At 43.7% G+C, this 21,715-nt stretch overlaps 2 protein-coding genes, 3 long non-coding RNA genes and 1 other non-coding gene across 10 annotated transcripts in view; 3 read left to right on the top strand and 3 right to left on the bottom strand.

Annotated features, from left to right (window-relative positions):
• The window catches only part of LOC128630122 (NACHT, LRR and PYD domains-containing protein 12), a 462,144-nt gene that overhangs the window by 67,128 nt on the left and 373,301 nt on the right, over positions 1 to 21,715 (top strand). The gene's annotated exons all lie outside the window — the stretch shown is intronic.
• The window catches only part of LOC108261659 (E3 ubiquitin-protein ligase UBR2), a 171,795-nt gene that overhangs the window by 48,827 nt on the left and 101,253 nt on the right, over positions 1 to 21,715 (top strand). The gene's annotated exons all lie outside the window — the stretch shown is intronic.
• LOC128630173 (uncharacterized) overlaps positions 1 to 21,715 on the bottom strand; it is a 135,800-nt gene that overhangs the window by 28,016 nt on the left and 86,069 nt on the right. The window lies entirely within an intron of this gene.
• On the bottom strand, positions 10,530 to 10,601 carry trnag-ucc (transfer RNA glycine (anticodon UCC)). Its single transcript has one exon. It is a non-coding gene; the product is annotated as a tRNA-Gly (tRNA).
• On the top strand, positions 12,743 to 15,342 carry LOC128630216 (uncharacterized). Its single transcript, XR_008394600.1, has 3 exons — positions 12,743 to 13,031; positions 13,363 to 13,496; positions 14,852 to 15,342. It is a non-coding gene; the product is annotated as an uncharacterized LOC128630216 (long non-coding RNA).
• Positions 20,108 to 21,715, bottom strand: part of LOC128630186 (uncharacterized) — a 2,888-nt gene continuing 1,280 nt past the window's right edge. For both annotated transcript variants that reach the window (XR_008394559.1, XR_008394560.1), the window contains 2 exons: positions 21,020 to 21,715; positions 20,108 to 20,891 (listed from right to left, as the gene is read on the bottom strand). The exon at positions 21,020 to 21,715 is cut by the window's right edge. This is a non-coding gene — a long non-coding RNA (uncharacterized LOC128630186). The remainder of the gene's footprint in view (positions 20,892 to 21,019) is intronic.

Here is a 21,715-nt window from a genome sequence, read left to right as displayed (position 1 = left end):
AATCAACTCAGATACGCTACAGTCTCTAGCAGCACAGTTGAACTTACCCGAGCTTACTCCTGAACGTCAGTCTCCGCATGAATCCTTGCGCACTCCCCTACCCCCGGTTCCGGAGGGGACCGGTGGAACAAGCTCCACAGAATAGTAGCACGTATGTGGGTAAACTGATTTTTACAGCAGGGCTAATAGTACTCTTTTTCTTTTTCTACGACCCAATGTTTAAAAGAAATGCCCTGGATTCCTATCATACATTACGCCCACTAGCGACTGCTACTTCCCGCACAGCCCTCTATCCTCGTATTAGGCGTGTTCAATCCTGGACGGCCCCTGGCTCCACTATAGGTTCCCGTAGCTCGATGTGCGCGTTAGCTCTCCTTAGACTCGCCCATGAAGAGTCCCTGATTGGGAGAAGTCCCTATTTGGCCTCATTCACTTTCTCCCCAGCTCGGTCTGTGGAGATTCGCGTAGGACATCTTAGAATTACTGGTAGGGCACGGACGAGTAGGTGCTCCTTCGAGCTGCCCACGATTGGCCCCTGTGGCTACCGTTCCTTTGCTCGGCTACGGCATGTTCTTACCATGATAGTACAGGGTCACCCTTCGCATCCCGGGCTCTCCACCCCCTCCTCATTGCCCCGATGTCAACTCCGCTCGCACATAAATTAATGAAATTACAATATTATTCAATCTCTACCGCTAACACTTCGCTCACGGAGGAGCAGAGTAACATGTACATGGCATGGATGGTCCACACTGCTCGATCTGTGACGGATCGCTCGTGTCTCGTATGTCATGATCGTAGCCTCACCCCCCATTTTATGCTGCCTATGGGGAACCTCACAGAATGTCTCACCAACCCCTATTCTGTTGATTTTTTGTGTCCTACTGTGTGCCTCCTTGGGGCCCTTTCGGCTGATTTTGGCCCATCGTGGATGCACAATGCAAGCTCCTCATGCCTGTTTCACCCTGTAACCACTCAAGTGTCGACTTTTGTCCGCGTCCAACCATCTCTGCCCTCGTTCTTTCCCATCTGCCTCTGCTCCTCTGTTGGCGTATATCCTGTGGGAAATATGTCTGCCCGATGTAATGTCTCCCTGTTCGTTAATGATTTGCAAATTGAAACCCCCTCTGTTTGTGATTCACCCCCATGCACCCCCAACGTGGTAATTCCCCTACCTGATCTTAGTGGTGGTACTGTTCCCCTTGCGGATGTGTTCTGGTTTTGCGGGGGCCAACGTGTACGCCAGACCTTGCCTGCGGAGTGGCAGGGATGCTGCGCCCCGGTTAGGTTGGATGGTAAGACCCGTGTTTTGTTGGTGGCTGACCGACCGTCATCCGGCCGGTCCCGTTCACGCCGCGACGTGGCCCAATGGACTCAGTATGTCCGTGACGCTGATGCAGCGAACTATTCTGACTGGGCTGCTGTTGAGACCGTCCATCTTGACTTTGGGGGTACCCCCGTTGGCGTTCCTGCTCGCTACAGAGCCATGGAGGCCGTTGGCAGTGGTGTAGCGTCTATTTTGCTCCCGGCCGTGCAGATCAACCGCAACGTGGCATGGATTAATTACATGTGGTACAACAAGCAACGCTTCATTAACTACTCGCTGAGTGCTCTCGGACTGGTCCGTGATCAGCTCCATGCCACTTCCCTCATGGCTGCTCAGAACCGTTTTGTCCTGGACCAGATGCGGGCCCCGGAGGAAGGTGTCTGTACAATGATTGGTCCCGAGTGCTGTGCTGCAATCCCTTTGCACACTGGTTCTGAGGGAGCCCTCTCCAAGGTCCTGGGCCAACTACAAGCCCTCCAGACGGAGCAAGCGGCTAAAGCCCGCTTTGGGTCTAGTCTCCGCCTCCCGCCGTGGCTCTCCTGGTTTCTTTCTGGAGATTGGACTGCTACCCTGACCCGCTTGGGAGCGTCCCTGTTCGTCCTCCTTCTCCTTATGGCTCTGGTGGCCTGCTGTGTAATCCCCTGCGCACGGCGGATGTTGATGTCCCCAGCCTCCTTTTCTGGCCAGTATGTTGTTAAGGGTGAGGCGTTACCGCCTCAACGGGGGGTGGTGATTGAGACCATGCGACGGGGGTCAATGAGCAGCGACAGCAGCGACAGACAGGGGTCAATGAGCAGTGACAGCAGCAACACCAGCGTCTACGAGAACATGAGACGGGACATGAGCCAGGACTGATGGGAAAGGGGGCGCAAGGACCCGTTTGTACAAGGTAGTGGCAAGGTAATGGGCCTATCCGAGACAAACGGGACCTATTGGTGTTTTCTATATGTTCATTTGTGTTGCAGATCTACTGAAACTGAGGGGTGAGAAGAAGATATTATATCCGTGCATTGGCCAGGAATCAAACGCAGGTCAACTACTTGGAAGGCAGCTATGCTCACCTCTATACCACCAATGCCATGCTAGGCAATTCAACTCTGCTGAACAAAAGTTTAAGTATGTGCTCTTCTCATCAGCAGACCATAGGCAAGAGCCGAAGCGCAGCTCTGTCATGGTTTCTGTAGTGTGGTGGTTATCACGTTTGCCTAACACTCATCACTGTAGGATCAGGTCCTCCAGGAACAGCCGGAAAGCGACACCTTGGACAGAGCAGATTTCCTTCTTTTGTGCTTTCGTAGCAAAGCAGTTAACATTTGCTTACAAAATGAAAGGGAGTCTCTGGTTTTCCACAGAAAATGGAAGCCTGGCTCTTTCGTTGCTCAATAAGACTCTGTGCGTGACTGGAAAATTTTCCATAAAGTACTGGTCGCCAAGTTCACCTATCAGCAAGAGGTCTACGCCCGAAAAAGGCTGGGAGCGGTTTCCCTTCCATTGAGCTTTTGTAGCAAGGCAGATAACAGCTGCTTGCAAAATCACGGGCAGTCTCTGCTTTTCCACTGAATGTGGAAGCCTGGCTCTTTCCTTCATCAAGAAGACAAGAGTAATGATGCGCTTGACAAGAGGTTGCGACTTGTAATTCCCCACCTCCAAGCGGGAAAACGCAAAGCAAACGCACCCTCAACTTGAAATCGCCATTCGTCAACCGTGGGAAGTCTTCTCATCTACCAGTTCCTTCCCTGTTCATCGAGTGACGTCGAGTCGGCATGACGGATTCAGAACTCACAAAGTGGCACTGACCTCGGTCTTTATTTGCATTAGATAAGGGTTGTCCAGTCTTCTCCAGATTGGGCCAGTGTCTTTGCAGGTTGTCATTCTAACCAAGTAGAAGCCACACTTTAGTCTATTGAAAGTCAAGATCAGCGGATCCAACAATTGGAATCGGGTGTGGCTCCTGCTAGATTGGAACGAAAAGCTGAAGATTGGACAACGCTGCTTAAGACCAATCAGCATATAGACATTTTTGCTTATTAAATATAAAACATTGACTATATAGATGGCTGATTGCGGAAAATGTACACCTCTCATCACAGTTTGCATGCTAGCTTGTCGCTAACAAAAGACAGACACAGAGAGACGGCATTTTCTAACATTTTCGCCCCTGTTCACGGGTCTAACGTGCCCTGTTGGATAATGCTGTGTTTACAAACAGCAAAGAAGCACTAAGAATTCAAGTGGGAAGCAGAAAGAGTTGTGGGAGGCCTGCAGAGAAGCCTATGGCACATTCTGTTGACCCATTTACTTTCAGGTAGGTGATTCCTTCCTTTTGTGCCAACTACCATAAAGTAGCTACAGAAGCTCCGAGTTACAATCCGTGCATTGGCCAGGAATCAAACGCAGGTCAACTACTTGGAAGGCAGCTATGCTCACATCTATACCACCAATGCCATGCTAGGCAATTCAACTCTGCTGAACAAAAGTTTAAGTATGTGCTCTTCTCATCAGCAGACCATAGGCAAGAGCCGAAGCACAGCTCTGTCATGGTTTCTGTAGTGTGGTGGTTATCACGTTTGCCTAACACTCATCACTGTAGGATCAGGTCCTCCAGGAACAGCCGGAAAGCAACACCTTGGACAGATCAGATTTCCTTCTTTTGTGCTTTCGTAGCAAAGCAGTTAACATTTGCTTACAAAATGAAAGAGAGTCTCTGGTTTTCCATAGAAAATGGAAGCCTGGCTCTTTCGTTGCTCAATAAGACTCTGTGCGTGACTGGAAAATTTTCCATAAAGTACTGGTCGCCAAGTTCACCTATCAGCAAGAGGTCTATGCCCGAAAAAGGCTGGGAGCGGTTTCCCTTCCATTGAGCTTTTGTAGCAAGGCAGATAACAGCTGCTTGCAAAATCACGGGCAGTCTCTGCTTTTCCACTGAATGTGGAAGCCTGGCTCTTTCCTTCATCAAGAAGACAAGAGTGATGCTGCGCTTGAGAAGAGGTTGCGACTTGTAATTCCCCAAATCCAAGCAGGAAAACGCAAAGCAAACGCACCCTCAACTTGAAATCGCCATTCGTCAACAGTGGGAAGTCTTCTCATCTACCAGTTCCTTCCCTGTTCATCGAGTGACGTCGAGTCGGCATGACGGATTCAGAACTCACAAAGTGGCACTGACCTCGGTCTTTATTTGCATTAGATAAGGGTTGTCCAGTCTTCTCCAGATTGGGCCAGTGTCTTTGCAGGTTGTCATTCTAACCAAGTAGAAGCCACACTTTAGTCTATTGAAAGTCAAGATCAGCGGATCCAACAATTGGAATCGGGTGTGGCTCCTGCTAGATTGGAACGAAAAGCCGAAGATTGGACAACGCTGCTTAAGACCAATCAGCATATAGACATATTTGCTTATTAAATATAAAACATTGACTATATAGATGGCTGATTGCGGAAAATGTACACCTCTCATCACAGTTTGCATGCTAGCTTGTCGCTAACAAAAGACAGACACAGAGAGACGGCATTTTCTAACATTTTCGCCCCTGTTCACGGGTCAAACGTGCCCTGTTGGATAATGCTGTGTTTACAAACAGCAAAGAAGCACTAAGAATTCAAGTTGGAAGCAGAAAGAGTTGTGGGAGGCCTGCAGAGAAGCCTATGGCACATTCTGTTGACCCATTTACTTTCAGGTAGGTGATTCCTTCCTTTTGTGCCAACTACCATAAAGCAGCTCCAGAGGCTCCGAGTTAGAATCCGTGCATTGGCCAGGAATCAAACGCAGGTAAACTACTTGGACGGCAGCTATGCTCACCTCTATACCACCAATGCCATGCTAGGCAATTCAACTCTGCTGAACAAAAGTTTAAGTATGTGCTCTTCTCATCAGCAGACCATAGGCAAGAGCCGAAGCGCAGCTCTGTCATGGTTTCTGTAGTGTGGTGGTTATCACGTTTGCCTAACACTCATCACTGTAGGATCAGCTCCTCCAGGAACAGCCGGAAAGCGACACCTTGGACAGAGCAGATTTCCTTCTTTTGTGCTTTTGTAGCAAAGCAGTTAACATTTGCTTACAAAATGAAAGGGAGTCTCTGGTTTTCCACAGAAAGTGGAAGCCTGGCTCTTTCGTTGCTCAATAAGACTCTGTGCGTGACTGGAAAATTTTCCATAAAGTACTGGTCGCCAAGTTCACCTATCAGCAAGAGGTCTACGCCTGAAAAAGGCTGGGAGCGGTTTCCCTTCCATTGAGCTTTTGTAGCAAGGCAGATAACAGCTGCTTGCAAAATCACGGGCAGTCTCTGCTTTTCCACTGAATGTGGAAGCCTGGCTCTTTCCTTCATCAAGAAGACAAGAGTAATGATGCGCTTGACAAGAGGTTGCGACTTGTAATTCCCCACCTCCAAGCCGGAAAACGCAATGCAAACGCACCCTCAACTTGAAATCGCCATTCGTCAACAGTGGGAAGTCTTCTCATCTACCAGTTCCTTCCCTGTTCACCGAGTGACGTCGAGTCGGCATGACGGATTCAGAACTCACAAAGTGGCACTGACCTCGGTCTTTATTTGCTTTAGATAAGGGTTGTCCAGTCTTCTCCAGAATGGGCCAGTGTGGTTGCAGGTTGTCATTCTAACCAAGCAGAAGCCACACTTTAGTCTATTGAAAGCCAAGATCAGCGGATCCAACAATTGGAATCAGGTGTGGCTCCTGCTAGATTGGAAAGAAAAGCTGAAGATTGGACAACGCTGCTTAAGACCAATCAGCATATAGACATATTTGCTTATCAAATATAAAACATTGACTATATAGATGGCTGATTGTGGAAAATGTACACCTCTCATCACAGTTTGCATGCTAGCTTGTCGCTAACAAAAGACAGACACGGAGAGACGGCATTTTCTAACATTTTCGCCCCTGTTCACGGGTCAAACGTGCCCTGTTGGATAATGCTGTGTTTACAAACAGCAAAGAAGCACTAAGAATTCAAGTGGGAAGCAGAAAGAGTTGTGGGAGGCCTGCAGAGAAGCCTATGGCACATTCTGTTGACCCATTTACTTTCAGGTAGGTGATTCCTTCCTTTTGTGCCAACTACCATAAAGTAGCTACAGAAGCTCCGAGTTACAATCCGTGCATTGGCCAGGAATCAAACGCAGGTCAACTACTTGGAAGGCAGCTATGCTCACCTCTATACCACCAATGCCATGCTAGGCAATTCAACTCTGCTGAACAAAAGTTTAAGTATGTGCTCTTCTCATCAGCAGACCATAGGCAAGAGCCGAAGCACAGCTCTGTCATGGTTTCTGTAGTGTGGTGGTTATCATGTTTGCCTAACACTCATCACTGTAGGATCAGGTCCTCCAGGAACAGCCGGAAAGCAACACCTTGGACAGAGCAGATTTCCTTCTTTTGTGCTTTCGTAGCAAAGCAGTTAACATTTGCTTACAAAATGAAAGAGAGTCTCTGGTTTTCCATAGAAAATGGAAGCCTGGCTCTTTCGTTGCTCAATAAGACTCTGTGCGTGACTGGAAAATTTTCCATAAAGTACTGGTCGCCAAGTTCACCTATCAGCAAGAGGTCTACGCCCGAAAAAGGCTGGGAGCGGTTTCCCTTCCATTGAGCTTTTGTAGCAAGGCAGATAACAGCTGCTTGCAAAATCACGGGCAGTCTCTGCTTTTCCACTGAATGTGGAAGCCTGGCTCTTTCCTTCATCAAGAAGACAAGAGTGATGATGCGCTTGAGAAGAGGTTGCGACTTGTAATTCCCCACCTCCAAGCAGGAAAACGCAAAGCAAACGCACCCTCAACTTGAAATCGCCATTCGTCAACAGTGGGAAGTCTTCTCATCTACCAGTTCCTTCCCTGTTCATCGAGTGACGTCGAGTCGGCATGACGGATTCAGAACTCACAAAGTGGCACTGACCTCGGTCTTTATTTGCATTAGATAAGGGTTGTCCAGTCTTCTCCAGATTGGGCCAGTGTCTTTGCAGGTTGTCATTCTAACCAAGTAGAAGCCACACTTTAGTCTATTGAAAGTCAAGATCAGCGGATCCAACAATTGGAATCGGGTGTGGCTCCTGCTAGATTGGAACGAAAAGCCGAAGATTGGACAACGCTGCTTAAGACCAATCAGCATATAGACATTTTTGCTTATTAAATATAAAACATTGACTATATAGATGGCTGATTGCGGAAAATGTACACCTCTCATCACAGTTTGCATGCTAGCTTGTCGCTAACAAAAGACAGACACGGAGAGACGGCATTTTCTAACATTTTCGCCCCTGTTCACGGGTCAAACGTGCCCTGTTGGATAATGCTGTGTTTACAAACAGCAAAGAAGCACTAAGAATTCAAGTGGGAAGCAGAAAGAGTTGTGGGAGGCCTGCAGAGAAGCCTATGGCACATTCTGTTGACCCATTTACTTTCAGGTAGGTGATTCCTTCCTTTTGTGCCAACTACCATAAAGTAGCTACAGAAGCTCCGAGTTACAATCCGTGCATTGGCCAGGAATCAAACGCAGGTCAACTACTTGGAAGGCAGCTATGCTCCCCTCTATACCACCAATGCCATGCTAGGCAATTCAACTCTGCTGAACAAAAGTTTAAGTATGTGCTCTTCTCATCAGCAGACCATAGGCAAGAGCCGAAGCGCAGCTCTGTCATGGTTTCTGTAGTGTGGTGGTTATCACGTTTGCCTAACACTCATCACTGTAGGATCAGGTCCTCCAGGAACAGCCGGAAAGCGACACCTTGGACAGAGCAGATTTCCTTCTTTTGTGCTTTTGTAGCAAAGCAGTTAACATTTGCTTACAAAATGAAAGGGAGTCTCTGGTTTTCCACAGAAAGTGGAAGCCTGGCTCTTTCGTTGCTCAATAAGACTCTGTGTGTGACTGGAAAATTTTCCATAAAGTACTGGTCGCCAAGTTCACCTATCAGCAAGAGGTCTACGCCCGAGAAAGGCTGGGAGCGGTTTCCCTTCCATTGAGCTTTTGTAGCAAGGCAGATAACAGCTGCTTGCAAAATCACGGGCAGTCTCTGCTTTTCCACTGAATGTGGAAGCCTGGCTCTTTCCTTCATCAAGAAGACAAGAGTAATGATGCGCTTGACAAGAGGTTGCGACTTGTAATTCCCCGCCTCCAAGCGGGAAAACGCAAAGCAAACGTACCCTCAACTTGAAATCGCCATTCGTCAACAGTGGGAAGTCTTCTCATCTACCAGTTCCTTCCCTGTTCATCGAGTGACGTCGAGTCGGCATGACGGATTCAGAACTCACAAAGTGGCACTGACCTCGGTCTTTATTTGCATTAGATAAGGGTTGTCCAGTCTTCTCCAGATTGGGCCAGTGTCTTTGCAGGTTGTCATTCTAACCAAGTAGAAGCCACACTTTAGTCTATTGAAAGTCAAGATCAGCGGATCCAACAATTGGAATCGGGTGTGGCTCCTGCTAGATTGGAACGAAAAGCTGAAGATTGGACAACGCTGCTTAAGACCAATCAGCATATAGACATTTTTGCTTATTAAATATAAAACATTGACTATATAGATGGCTGATTGCGGAAAATGTACACCTCTCATCACAGTTTGCATGCTAGCTTGTCGCTAACAAAAGACAGACACGGAGAGACGGCATTTTCTAACATTTTCGCCCCTGTTCACGGGTCAAACGTGCCCTGTTGGATAATGCTGTGTTTACAAACAGCAAAGAAGCACTAAGAATTCAAGTGGGAAGCAGAAAGAGTTGTGGGAGGCCTGCAGAGAAGCCTATGGCACATTCTGTTGACCCATTTACTTTCAGGTAGGTGATTCCTTCCTTTTGTGCCAACTACCATAAAGTAGCTACAGAAGCTCCGAGTTACAATCCGTGCATTGGCCAGGAATCAAACGCAGGTCAACTACTTGGAAGGCAGCTATGCTCACCTCTATACCACCAATGCCATGCTAGGCAATTCAACTCTGCTGAACAAAAGTTTAAGTATGTGCTCTTCTCATCAGCAGACCATAGGCAAGAGCCGAAGCGCAGCCCTGTCATGGTTTCTGTAGTGTGGTGGTTATCACGTTTGCCTAACACTCATCACTGTAGGATCAGCTCCTCCAGGAACAGCTGGAAAGCGACACCTTGGACAGAGCAGATTTCCTTCTTTTGTGCTTTCGTAGCAAAGCAGTTAACATTTGCTTACAAAATGAAAGGGAGTCTCTGGTTTTCCACAGAAAATGGAAGCCTGGCTCTTTCGTTGCTCAATAAGACTCTGTGCGTGACTGGAAAATTTTCCATAAAGTACTGGTCGCCAAGTTCACCTATCAGCAAGAGGTCTACGCCCGAAAAAGGCTGGGAGCGGTTTCCCTTCCATTGAGCTTTTGTAGCAAGGCAGATAACAGCTGCTTGCAAAATCACGGGCAGTCTCTGCTTTTCCACTGAATGTGGAAGCCTGGCTCTTTCCTTCATCAAGAAGACAAGAGTAATGATGCGCTTGAGAAGAGGTTGCGACTTGTAATTCCCCACCTCCAAGCGGGAAAACGCAAAGCAAACGCACCCTCAACTTGAAATCGCCATTCGTCAACAGTGGGAAGTCTTCTCATCTACCAGTTCCTTCCCTGTTCATCGAGTGACGTCGAGTCGGCATGACGGATTCAGAACTCACAAAGTGGCACTTACCTCGGTCTTTATTTGCTTTAGATCAGGGTTGTCCAGTCTTCTCCAGAATGGGCCAGTGTGGTTGCAGGTTGTCATTCTAACCAAGCAGAAGCCACACTTTAGTCTATTGAAAGCCAAGATCAGCGGATCCAACAATTGGAATCAGGTGTGGCTCCTGCTAGATTGGAAAGAAAAGCTGAAGATTGGACAACGCTGCTTAAGACCAATCAGCATATAGACATTTTTGCTTATTAAATATAAAACATTGACTATATAGATGGCTGATTGTGGAAAATGTACACCTCTCATCACAGTTTGCATGCTAGCTTGTCGCTAACAAAAGACAGACACGGAGAGACGGCATTTTCTAACATTTTCGCCCCTGTTCACGGGTCAAACGTGCCCTGTTGGATAATGCTGTGTTTACAAACAGCAAAGAAGCACTAAGAATTCAAGTGGGAAGCAGAAAGAGTTGTGGGAGGCCTGCAGAGAAGCCTATGGCACATTCTGTTGACCCATTTACTTTCAGGTAGGTGATTCCTTCTTTTTGTGCCAACTACCATAAAGCAGCTCCAGAGGCTCCGAGTTAGAATCCGTGCATTGGCCGGGAATCGAACCCGGGTCAACTGCTTGGAAGGCAGCTATGCTCACCTCTATACCACCAATGCCATGCTAGGCAATTCAACTCTGCTGAACAAAAGTTTAAGTATGTGCTCTTCTCATCAGCAGACCATAGGCAAGAGCCGAAGCGCAGCCCTGTCATGGTTTCTGTAGTGTGGTGGTTATCACGTTTGCCTAACACTCATCACTGTAGGATCAGCTCCTCCAGGAACAGCCGGAAAGCGACACCTTGGACAGAGCAGATTTCCTTCTTTTGTGCTTTCGTAGCAAAGCAGTTAACATTTGCTTACAAAATGAAAGGGAGTCTCTGGTTTTCCACAGAAAATGGAAGCCTGGCTCTTTCGTTGCTCAATAAGACTCTGTGCGTGACTGGAAAATTTTCCATAAAGTACTGGTCGCCAAGTTCACCTATCAGCAAGAGGTCTACGCCCGAAAAAGGCTGGGAGCGGTTTCCCTTCCATTGAGCTTTTGTAGCAAGGCAGATAACAGCTGCTTGCAAAATCACGGGCAGTCTCTGCTTTTCCACTGAATGTGGAAGCCTGGCTCTTTCCTTCATCAAGAAGACAAGAGTAATGATGCGCTTGATTCGATGGGTAGGGGTTGACATGGCCAGGGAATAAGAGAAACAATACAGAGCAGCAAGTAGTTACACAGACTCCTGAATGTTCTCAATAACCATACATTTCATGTAAACACCAACCAGAAAAACTGAAAATATATGTACACACTGTATTTCACAATAATTAACAATGGTCAAGTCCATCAATAACGCAAATGTCCAAGTCTGTTAAGATCAGTACCCCAACTAAACTTTCTAAAACTTACGGTTCGGTCCCCATTTGGGCGCCACTCTGTAGTGTGTTACCTTATGGGGTTTGGACGCCAGACAGTTCAAATTAACAGTCACTTATAACTTATAATTTGGACATCACTCAGAATAAAAAAATCAGTATGCTACTCAATTCTTACAAAATAAGTTTATTATTATTTATGCAATAAACATAAGAAAATACAGATCATTTCAGTCATAGAAACTGAAATAATGAAAACCAAAAAGTTAATAAACGCACCCATAAGGAAACAAGGCTCTATTCATTAAAGAAAATTTTCACACACAAAAGGCAGAAAAAAAAACATTTAACCCCAAAATAATTCTTAACCAAAACAAAAAGTTGTTCACTTTAAAAGCTGCACTTCAATGGCGGTGATTTAGGCGTACGGGAGTTCGTGATCCCGAAAGCATGGGAAACCGGCAGTCAGATTCCGCTTAACACTCGGAGTTCTTTACAGACAGTAACATCCAACGATTTAAACATACTGGTTCTCTACAAAAGTATTAAAGAAAGGATCTCAAAACCGTGATGTGCCTCCGAACCCTCAAAACTCCGCTCGCTCGTTTATTCACCTTGGCAGAATATTCCCGAAGTGTTCGCCAGCCTCCTGAATCAATATCCACAAGGTTATAATCCACAGTAAGAGCATTAGCATGGTCCTTGGCAAACGCACACCATCAGTTCCGCCATTCCCACCTGGCTCTCATTTCCGTGTCCCGCTTTCTCTCACCTAGTCACCTGTTCTTTTTATTGCTTCCTAAGACCCCACCCTTCTCTTCATCTCTTTTTTTACTTCCGTTAATTAAAACACCACGGAATGGAACGGACTCCGCTTCTGTGTCACTAAATGGTAAAATGGTAAATGGCGCACTTATAAAACACTTTTATCCAAAGCGCTTTACACTGTGTCTCTTTTACCCATTCACACACCAATGGTAGCAGAGCTGCCATGCAAGGTGCTAACTTGCCATCAGGAGCAACTTGGGGTTCAGTGTCTTGCCCAAGGACACTTTGGCATGTGGAGTCATGTGGACTGAGAATCAAACTGCCAACCCTACGATTAGTGGATTAGTGGACAACCCACTCTACCACCTGATCCACAGCCACCCCTGTCACGGTGTAGCTATCTGTTACAAATGAATGGGAAAATATCCTTGGCATCCCTGCAATTCAAGGATGTTGTAATTGGTAAGTTGTGATGTCAAAAGTATCTGTACCAAGTTGATACTAAAATTTTAAAAAGAATGATACGATAAGGTTTTTTTTTCAGTACCGGCAGTACCAAGTATTCTCCTGCTTTCTGATTGACTTTCTTTTGTAGGTATTAATTAACTGTGATTTCCACTCAGCCATCTTACTAGAATTTGTGTAGGTTAGGAATAAGACTGAGGATGGAGTTGTACAGTTTTGTAGTGTGTATCATTTGTAAATATTGTTAACTTCTTTACCATAACCATGCTGAGGGAGGCGTTGACTAAATTAGAGATGGTGCTGGACCAACAAACCACTGAGCTTGCTTCAACTACAGGTGTTCCAGGTGCAGTCTTTGGATACTGATGAAGATTTACTGCCCTGCAAGATCTTCCTCAACTGCGTAGTCTGGAGCAAAGGATGCAACAGAGCCCAGATTGCAAGCAAAAACTGGTGAGAATTTTTTTCTTTTTTTGTTAACAATTGCTTGCACAATTACACAGCTACTGAAAGTGTTTGTTTTCTCAAGGTGACACACTCGTACTCAAAGCACAACATTCAACACCACTTTGATATGAGGGAACAGTTATGACCTAATCTTTGGTAGAGGAGCAAAACATGGAAAGCACACAGGGCAGGGTAACTGCAGGAGTAGTGAGAAGCACTGACACAGTTGACAAGGCAATACATGCTTATTAATTATTTATATTTTATATTATTTTATATTATATTATTGTTTTAAAAATCATCGGTTTCGGGTAAACTGGTTGGCGCTTATTGACAGGGCAGATGTGCTCGACTGCACCTGGCGCATATTGAAGAGGGTGATTGCTAACTCCCTGGCAAAGAACCTCAATTGGAGGGGAGTCAATGGAAAGACTTCACTGGCCACTCTCCAACTTGGAGAGGTCATGATTGGTAAGTATATCTGTTTACATACAGAATTAGCTGTCTCTCTCAGATTATATGTAAGGGGTAATCCACAGCTAGATGTGCATTAAACAATTTTAGTGCATGATGTGGAGGAAAAGAACCACTCGTTCAAATCGTCACCTAGCCATGGATTACCCCGCTTATACCATGGTCTTTCCACAATTAATAACGTTAAAGCTGTCATTGATTTTAGAAGCACAAACTTTGATTAGAAGTTTAAAATGACAGTTAATTTCTATTAGTTAGGTCGTTAGATCTGGAATTTTGCCCGATATAAATCAGACACAGAGATAAAGTAGTGTGATGAGATTTTTAATTACCTTACCTTAACAGCAATTTTTAATTACCTTAATCTGATTAAAGTCAAGTTACTCGAAGTAAGCACTAATCGAATTAAGACATGTCGAGTACTCCTGTTTTAGTCGCATTATCAACGTGTATTACAGACATGTAAACACCTGAATCACATTATTAACGTTGTGTGAGTTTTCACCACATTTTGCGACAGGACACGTACACACACGGCAGTGCTCAACATTTTACGGCGAACAAGAGAGCACCGCTGCATCCCAAACCGCATACTTGCCTACTATAGGCCTGTAGTTAGGAAAATACATCTATCTCGGCTACTATAGAGACGCTAAGTGCACGGTTTGGGATGCAGCTCACGGCTTCAGGCAGTTGTCTATTTGCACGTACAGCATGACAAATAAATAACTGAGTTAAAGCGTTCATAAAAAAAATAAATAAAAACACCCAAAACTGTATACTATACCATAACGAAGACGAACTGTATGTTGATACGTGAAATTCTGGAGGGACATCGGACGGTGTGGCGCGGTGACACCTTAATCACGTTATTATCTTACTCAGAGTAAGGTCAATAATTAGATTACTGCTGTCCATGTAAACATAGTCAGTGTTGCGCAGCAGTAGTGTAGTAAAACTGAGAGTTGAATTACTTCACAAACAGTGATGGTAACACCTCATTGTTGAGAAATATAATGTAACTTTTCACCAGCAAAGTTATTTTTTTTGTTAAAGTTGCAGACAGCACCGGCAAGAAGTGTCTGTGTGTATGAATGTGTGTTAACGAATGTCTCTGTATGCTCGAGTGTATGTGCGTGTGTGTGTTTGTGTGTGCATGTAGGCTGCGCGTTGATTTAGAAATGCTCACAGTGATAAAACTGACTGGAACTACCTGTGCAATAAACGGTTATAATGCACACCTTCCAGCCATTCAGAATCCAATATTCACACTGACCATGGTATAAACGTAATTAATGCTTAAGATTCATAATAACCTTACGATATGTATTGCTTTCTTCCAATGTTCATAGAAACCTCTTCACGGCTAAAGCTGCAGAGATGGAGGTTGAGGGGACCATGAAGAGGTGGCTCCAGCTGGCATCAGATTGAGAGTGCGGGCGCAAGAGAAGACTTTTGAAAACTTTTGCAAAAAGAAGGTATTTAGAGTGTTTTAACTGTGGTGTCTTTGTTAATTTGTTAAAATGTTCATATTATAGTCTATTTTTGATTGTTTATAAAAGTCCTTGCTGTTTTTAAGTGGTTGAAATTGTGTGTGTGTGTGTGTGTGTGTGTGTGTGTGTTGGTAGCTGGGTGGCTATACAGTTGCGATCGGAAGTTTACATACCCCTTGCAGAATCTACAAAATCTTAATACTCTTAACAAAATAAGATTGATCATAAAAATCCTAAGTTTCTTATTTAGTACCGCCATGAATAAGCTATTTCACATAACAGATGTTTACATATAGTCCACAAGATAATAGCTGAATTAATCAAAATTACCCCCATTCAAAAGTTTACACACGTTTGCTTCTTAATATTGTGTGTCGTTACCTGAATGATCCACGACTCTTTTTATGTGTTATGATAGTTGTTCATGAGTCCCTTGTTTGTCCTGAGCAGTTAAACTGCCCACTGTTCTTCAGAAAAATCCTCCAGGTCCTTCACATACTTTGCTTTTCCTGCATATTTTAGCCCTTTCCAGTAGCGGTTATATGATGTTCCGATCCATCTTTTCACACTGAGGACAATTGAAGGACTCGTACACGACTATTCCAAAAGGTGCAAACATTCACTAATGCTCAAGAAGGTAACAGCATGCATTAAGAGCCTGGCTGTAAACGTTGTAAACAGGATGATCATGTCATTTTTTTTGTCTTCTGGGATACTTCTTCTATGCTGTATTAACCATCTTTCTGTAATAAACCTTTTTCACCTCAGAGGACGAGTCTGCAAGTGTTGTCTAATTTCCACGACACAACTCAGTTTTTAGATTTTTTTATTTTATTTTTAAGAAAAATAATTAAAATTCAATAACCTTTTGACTGTATGAGGTACCGGTAAATAAGCAAAAACATAGTACTACTTTCATAAAATGTCATGTGCAGCTTGATGCTAATTATAGTAATGTATAGTAATTCTGAGTCTTGAACAGTAAACTCTCAAGTGTCATTGTCATGTCACAGCAAACCAGCGACTCCGTTTCTCAGAATGCACCTCAGACTACAAACATGGCAAACACAAACTACAACTCCAAACCAACACACCGACATTGTTAACCTTCTCCAGAATACTAATCAGACAAACCTGTTACCAATGAACCCACTACATTAGAGAAGGAAATACTGGATGTGAAGTGTATTAGCGCTAATGTGTGTGTGAATAGACTATCAGTTTAGATACTGACTCTGAACACTACTAACATGCAGTGCTTTCTTGGGGTGGTGATGAACATCACCTTTTTTCTTCTCTCCTCCCCTCCCTTTCCTAAATATTCCATTGAGAAGAAAAAAACAGTTTTTTCTGAACAGTTAATAAAGCTGAGGCTCGAAGGCAAGTCGCTGGCATAGAAAGTCTGCTGTTACCACTGCAAGTACCAGAAGTCACTGACTGCAAAACTGTGTTTACAAGGAGAGTCACTGCAGTCATCAAAGTAGATGGGATAGAGATCTGCTGGGCTAGCAGTGTGGATGAAAGGGCTCTTGCTTCATTTTGTGCTTATTTTGTCTTCTGTTCAACATATCCATCTCATTTGAAGAACACTCTTCAAGAAACAGATTTTTCTCCAGCAATATGTTTTGAAACTTACTATGGATGGTGACAAGCCTCTACCTACTCCAGTTACCAGAGTAATCAACCTCTTACAGTAATATCTGCCAAAAATGCCTCGCCTATTCTGGTGTCCTAAATGCTCTCAGAGAACGATTGTCAAATTAATCCAGCACATTGGTCTCAATCATGCACATGAGGCAAATTTTTCAATAACTTTTGGTCTTAATGACTGTCAGAGGACCTTTTCAAAGTATGAGTCCTTTAGATGTTATATTTACCAAAAGCATAAACACACTGTGTTACAACGGACTATGGCTGATGATCCTCAGCATCTGCTTGAGGAAGTTGAGGAAGAATGTTATAATGACGATGGTACTTTTGAAGTTTGCAATCCCCTCGGGTCTAAACGTAACAAGCAAAAACTGTGTGCAATCTACTATACAGTTGGAAATATGGGTACAAAGTATTGCTCTCAGTTAAAACATTCATTTAGCTTTACTTCCTTTTGTTATCATTATTATTCATACTGTGTGAAATGTGAGGATGAGTGGACTGTCCTCTCACCAGATGAGGAGGTTGATTACCAGGCACTAGATATATATACAATGTTGTTGACAATTTACTTATTAGCACTAGGTATTCTTGCTGAAGACAAAACAGCCCCACTTTATATTGATTTTACTCTTCACCCTTTAATCTATCTTTCTTCTTCTCATTATTATTATTATTATTATTATTATTAGAGTAGTAGCCTAGTAGTATTCATCTTAGCATAGGATTAGGAAGTGATTTCTAAAAACTGTCAATCACACCTTCATGCTAAATCTGTACATGATGTCAATGGTTCACTGCTCCTCTCTTAAAGTCGAGGGACCCTCGACTTTAAGTCTTTTTATTGCAAAAGCGGCTGCAAAAATAATTTTGTGCAGATGGAAAAAAACGTATTAGGCTAAGCAAATGGCCTGAGTTTTTTTTTTCCTAGCAGTTTTTGTTATGTATATGTATTTCATCAGCGCTGCTACGAGTTTCTTCCCCCCCTCCCCCGGTAACAATAATATAGCCTTATTCTGTTTACTCAGAAAGACTATAACTTTATTTACAGTTCCTCTCCTTAACTTCAGTCACTTCCTCACTGAAACCTATAATCAGAATAACTCCAAAGCTCAGGTCTAAGCCTAAGTCTCCACTCTAAATCATGTGTCTAGAACACAGGCTCTGAACTCTTATCTAACACATTTGGTGTTTTATCTGCTCTAAAGCACCCACCTCAGCTCGTGCAGGCCGCTTAATTAGCTGATGACTTGAACCAGGTGAGTTTGGTGAAGGTTCTAATTGAACATCCTCAGGAGTGTAAAGAAGCCTCTCTCTAATATCTTTCTCACCGGTTCAACTCCAACTTCATCACCACCCCAAGAAAGCATTGCATGTTAGTAGTGTTCAGGTTCAGTATCTAAACTGATAGTCTATTCACACGTACTACACTTCACATTCAGTATTTCCTTCTCTAATCTAGTGGGTTCATAATAAAACTGCCATATTTAATCATGAGCACCAAAAGTCATGTTTATTCTCATCACTGCTCCTGTGTAACTTAATAGGTTCCGTAGGAGGCCTCAACTATTTCACTCAAGAATATCCACAAATAGGGAAGAAGATTACAGAGATAAATGTAATGTTTACATTAAATCAACGATTATCAAGAGAGAGAAAGAAAGTGAGTTCTAGACCTCTGACCTGTACATGATGTCATCAAAGATCTTATGGTTTACTGCTCCAATTTAATTGTGTGTGTGTGTGTGTGTGTTAGGGATGCACCGATGCCGATGACACTCAGGTGTCAGCCTGATACTGTGTTCATGTACTCGTACTTGTAAAACTACCCCGATACAACCGCACCGACACCACTTTATGACAACGTGACATAGCCTAACCTCTCGTCGTCACTTGAGTAGGTAGTCGGAAGAGGAGCAATGTCAGCAAATCGTCACACGCACGTAATGCGACACCGCTAGCTTTAGCCTCAGAGTCACCGACACTGACTTTCTTCAGTTTACTTTCTGTCAGCGTTATATTTTATTCCCAACATGACCTCAGTCCTCATCAGACGGAGGAGAAATCATCACATGACTGAGGAAGAAAGTATGTGTCCTCTAAGTCAGGGATTAAACACCACCGAGAAGGTTTATAAACTTTATAAAGCGGAGTTTGTGGAGCACGGAAGCATGACAGTGATGCGGTCGCAAGCTGCTCAAAAGGTTTATTTTAATTTAAGTTTGTCATTATATGCTGTATTTGCACGCTTGCAGTGTAAATTCTGTCAGAAGTGATGTATTAGTAACGAGTCCTCGTTGCTGATCACGCGTGGTGTAGACGCGCTGATACAGAGTGTAGCGCGAGTAAGATCAGTAATGTCTAATTCAAACATTATGATCAAAAGTAAACAAGTAAAATAATGTCTAAAGACAATGAGCTAAATGTCTAAAGACAATGTATATATAATGTCTAAAGCCAAAGCTCCTCCGTTTACTTGTATTTGTTTACAGCGTGGTCTTTCCCTCATCAATATGGCGGACATGTTGACATGAATGCTTACGTGCGCATGCGCGTAGTATGTCTTTACAACGTGAACTCGCCAGCTACACACACACATTTTTGTCCTTTTTGTGTTTATTTCTTGAGAAATCGAAGAGAGAAGCTCGAATGTTAAGTGAATGTCCAATATAAACCCAACTTTACCTCGGTTTATCAGTTTATACATTAAAAACATTACAGAAATATAAAGTTATTTTAGCTGCTAAATTACTTAGCCACTTTTACACTCACTGTTGTTTATTTTAGTTGCTATAAGCAGGGAGCAAACAATGGATTTTAGGATAAAGTAAGGTTATAAATAGTGCCGCTAAAACAGAATTACAAATCTCTCCTCATGAGTTAAATAGTGCACTAGATAGGGTGTAGACCGTCATTATTTCATCCCTAATGTAGTGCACTTAAACCGGAAATGACATCGATTTGGGATTCAGCCACACAGCTTCCGTTTAACTTACCTCGGGTTTAAAAACAGAACGTTTTATTTTTAATTCCTCAAACACAGACAAAATAACCAGCTTTTATGTTTAAACCGGATCTAACTGTAAAACTGTCAGAAATTTTTTAATTTGGAGATGATTAGTTCGGTGTAATAACTCAACTGCTCGGGAGATACCCGCTGCAGCTTTTTCTTCTTCTGTGATTTCTACTGGTCGGAGACGCAGCTGTTAGGCGCGTTACCGCCACCGCGTGGACTGGAGGATATAGTTCCTGGTTGGAGGAAGCCTAACCTAACAAATTTACACCAATAATTTCCACTCATGGTTTTATTAGACCTATTTATTATTCCAGTGGAGTTTATGACCTCTTCATGAATGCCAGCAGTGAGTCGTTCACTGTGTCTTACCCAGATATACTGAGTGAAATACTGAGTCACCACAACCTCAATCTCTAAATGTTTAACAGCACCAAAGCTTTCAATTCTGGTGACTTTGGGAGTATTTATTTATTTATATGATCATATAATGTAACAAAAATTAACATAAGCATGTGCTGCACAACATTTCATTAGTTTAATTTTACATTTGAATTTACTGTAAAGCGCTTTGCTAAATTTTACTACGTAAACTTTTATAGGTATTAAAACTGGTTACTGTTTGGTTGATGACAAACTCCATATTTTTATACCTTGGAGCTCTGTGTTACCATGGTAATTTATGAACAATTACTAACAACATTAACTTCATCGATGCAAGTTTACATTATATTTGATACTTGACCATTGTTATGTCCTCAGTTTTATTTCTATTTGTACTATGTTCCATTTGTGTGTCTATGTCAGGGGAGGGATGGGTGTCTTGTCTCCTCCTCTTTTAAGCCCAGTCCACTGCAATGCATCATGTTCCGGCTTGCCATTGGACGATCACATCTTGTACGTGCCTGCTCCCGCCTCGTGCTTTGGGATGAGTTGGCTGTACATTTCCGGACGTGTACTTAAGCCTCGTCAGTCTCCATCCCCGGGGCAGATCGGTGCCGTTGCTTTGTACAGCAGATATTTGGTTACGTGTGTTGATTTCTCCTGTGTATGACCTTCTGCCTGTTCTTGACTTTGTTTCTGCTCTGCCCCTTTAAGTTCAATGATACAGCTCCCAAACTGCTGGAAATGTGGGACGGGTTCTAACTCTTCACCAAGACTGCTTTATCCTGGAGAAGAGGTTTGAGGTGAGACTCCTGTCATACGCCAGTCCTGGTGAGTTTATTATAGTTAATGCTGTAAGAGAGAGAAGAACATCAGTGTAAACACACATCAGCATAAACACACACACACACACACACACACACACATACTTTATTCAGTATGATACAGTAGAGTAAAGAGACAGTTAGTCAGTAACTCACTGTAGTGTCTCCAGGTTACAGTGTGGATCCTTCAGTAGATCAGAGAGCAGCTTCTCTCCTGATTCTCCTGGATTATTACCATTCAGATTCAGTTCTCTCAGGTGTGATGAGGAGTTTGACCTCGGAGCAGAAGCCAGAGCAGCACAGCCTTCATCTGTAATACTGCAGTTCCACATCCTGCAAGAAAGAAAACCTTCTCACACTTAACACACTCAGTTTTAGCTCTGAAAACATCAACTACACAAAATCTTTATATACACAACATTTACTCTCATCTCACACACACAACAATGACAATATCACATCACTACAATTACAATCACCACAGAGGAAAACTGTGTGTGTGTGAGTGTGTGTGAGTGTGTACCTCAGAATCTCCAGTGTGAGTGTCTGTGTGAGTGTGTGAGAGAGAGTGTGCGTGTGTGTGTGTGCATACCGCAGTATCTCCGGTGTGTGCGTGTGAGTGTGTGCGTGTGTGTGTACCTCAGTATCTCCAGTGTGAGTGTGTGCGTGTGAGAGTACCTCAGTGTCTCCAGTGTGTGTGTGTGTGTGTGTGTGTGGGTGTGTGTGTGTACCTCAGTATCTGTGTGTGTGTGTGTGTGTGTGTGTGTGTGTGTGTACCTCAGTATCTCCTGTGTGTGTGTGTGTGTGTGTGTGTGTGTACCTCAGTATCTCCTGTGTGTGTGTGTGTGTGTG

This window comes from Ictalurus punctatus, unplaced genomic scaffold, assembly GCF_001660625.3.
Source record: "Ictalurus punctatus breed USDA103 unplaced genomic scaffold, Coco_2.0 Super-Scaffold_100046, whole genome shotgun sequence".
Classification (NCBI taxonomy): domain Eukaryota; kingdom Metazoa; phylum Chordata; class Actinopteri; order Siluriformes; family Ictaluridae; genus Ictalurus; species Ictalurus punctatus.
The sequence above is the reverse complement of the archived record's forward strand: the minus strand, read 5'-3'. Positions and strand labels throughout refer to the sequence as shown.